Raw genomic sequence first — 2500 nt, 5'->3', positions numbered from 1 at the left:
CGCCTATAATAGCCCTGGTAGCATAAAAAAGCTCCAGGGCGCAGAGGCCGACGTGCGTAAAAGCATATCCGAGCAACAGGCACCTTCCCCGGGCTGCCACTAGTGCAGTGGTGGCCGCCTATAATAGCCCTGGTAGCATAAAAAAGCTCCAGGGCGCAGAGGCCGACGTGCGTAAAAGCATATCCGAGCAACAGGCACCTTCCCCGGGCTGCCACTAGTGCAGTGGTGGCCGCCTATAATAGCCCTGGTAGCATAAAAAAGCTCCAGGGCGCAGAGGCCGACGTGCGTAAAAGCATATCCGAGCAACAGGCACCTTCCCCGGGCTGCCACTAGTGCAGTGGTGGCCGCCTATAATAGCCCTGGTAGCATAAAAAAGCTCCAGGGCGCAGAGGCCGACGTGCGTAAAAGCATATCCGAGCAACAGGCACCTTCCCCGGGCTGCCACTAGTGCAGTGGTGGCCGCCTATAATAGCCCTGGTAGCCCTCAGCCCTGGTAGCCCAAAGCCCTGGTAGCCCACAGCCCTGGTAGCAAAAAGCCCTGGTAGCCCAAAGCCCTGGTAGCCCAAAGCCCTGGTAGCCCAAAGCCCTGGTAGCCTAAATTAATTTTTCCCATTCATTTCAATGGGTTAGGCTACCAGGGGGAGCAGTACCACTTTTGGCCATTAGGGGCGCTGTAGTAGGTAAAAGTTGATCCCCCCAGTCAGGGGATGAGTTTGCCTACTCGCTAGGTTACCCCTGGTTTCACAAAATACAAGGGGCACATTTTCAGAAACCACTTTTTCAGAACTTGCCACCTCCAGAGCTGATCAGGGGAGCCTCGCCAAACATTAATCCAAGATTGGTGAGGGCTCGTCGGACACCCCACGGGCGATGAGTCGGTGTCTGCCTGGAGCTCATGTCACTCTCAAATATTTTCTAAGTCAACCTCCATGCGCACAATGCAATGAGCCTGCCCGACATAGGGGCACTGTGAGCGGACTCACCGGGGGGGGAGAGGGCCCCCCCGCCTGGAGCTCCACGTGTTGGATTATTTTCTATGTCAACCTCCATGCGCTCAACAGAGCGAGCCTGCCCGACCTGGGGGGTGTTCAATCGGACTCCGCGGGCCGGGCGAGGGCCCCCCCGCCTGGAGCTCCACGTGTTGGATTATTTTCTATGTCAACCTCCATGCGCTCAACAGAGCGAGCCTGCCCGACCTGGGGGGTGTTCAATCGGACTCCGCGGGCCGGGCGAGGGCCCCCCCGCCTGGAGCTCCACGTGTTGGATTATTTTCTATGTCAACCTCCATGCGCTCAACAGAGCGAGCCTGCCCGACCTGGGGGGTGTTCAATCGGACTCCGCGGGCCGGGCGAGGGCCCCCCCGCCTGGAGCTCCGCGTGTTGGATTATTTTCTATGTCAACCTCCATGCGCTCAACAGAGCGAGCCTGCCCGACCTGGGGGGTGTTCAATCGGACTCCGCGGGCCGGGCGAGGGCCCCCCCCGCCTGGAGCACCGCGTGTTGCAATATTTTCTATCTCAACCTCCGTGCGCTCAACAGAGCGAGCCCGCCCGACCTGGGGGGTGTTCAATCGGACTCCGCGGGCCGGGCGAGGGCCCCCCCCGCCTGGAGCTCCGCGTGTTGCAATATTTTCTATCTCAACCTCCGTGCGCTCAACAGAGCGAGCCCGCCCGACCTGGGGGGTGTTCAATCGGACTCCGCGGGCCGGGCGAGGGCCCCCCCCGCCTGGAGCTCCGCGTGTTGCAATATTTTCTATCTCAACCTCCGTGCGCTCAACAGAGCGAGCCCGCCCGACCTGGGGGGTGTTCAATCGGACTCCGCGGGCCGGGCGAGGGCCCCCCCCCGCCTGGAGCTCCGCGTGTTGCAATATTTTCTATCTCAACCTCCGTGCGCTCAACAGAGCGAGCCCGCCCGACCTGGGGGGTGTTCAATCGGACTCCGCGGGCCGGGCGAGGGCCCCCCCCGCCTGGAGCTCCGCGTGTTGCAATATTTTCTATGTCAACCTCCGTGCGCTCAACAGAGCGAGCCCGCCCGACCTGGGGGGTGTTCAATCGGACTCCGCGGGCCGGGCGAGGGCCCCCCCCCGCCTGGAGCTCCGCGTGTTGCAATATTTTCTATGTCAACCTCCGTGCGCTCAACAGAGCGAGCCCGCCCGACCTGGGGGGTGTTCAATCGGACTCCGCGGGCCGGGCGAGGGCCCCCCCGCCTGGAGCTCCGCGTGTTGCAATATTTTCTATCTCAACCTCCGTGCGCTCAACGGAGCGGGCCCGCCCGACCCGGGCGGCGCTCAATCGGACTCCGCGGGCCGGGCGAAGGCCCACCCCGCCCGGAGCTCCTCACCACGCACCGCACCTCCATTCCCCCACCGACCGATCGGCAACCATGACCCGCCATCGGAGGGCCCCCGCCGGCACCGGCCTCGCGCCGGTCGCTCGGGCGGACGGTTCCTCCGGCCAGCGGGTCGCTCTCCAGCGCCGGGGCTACTTCGCGAGCTTGGCCCG

The sequence above is a fragment of the Filicampus tigris genome, unplaced genomic scaffold (assembly GCF_054856515.1).
Source record: "Filicampus tigris isolate MCC_2025a unplaced genomic scaffold, RoL_Ftig_1.0 HiC_scaffold_24, whole genome shotgun sequence".
NCBI lineage: Eukaryota > Metazoa > Chordata > Actinopteri > Syngnathiformes > Syngnathidae > Filicampus > Filicampus tigris.
Note: the sequence above shows the minus strand (reverse complement) of the source record.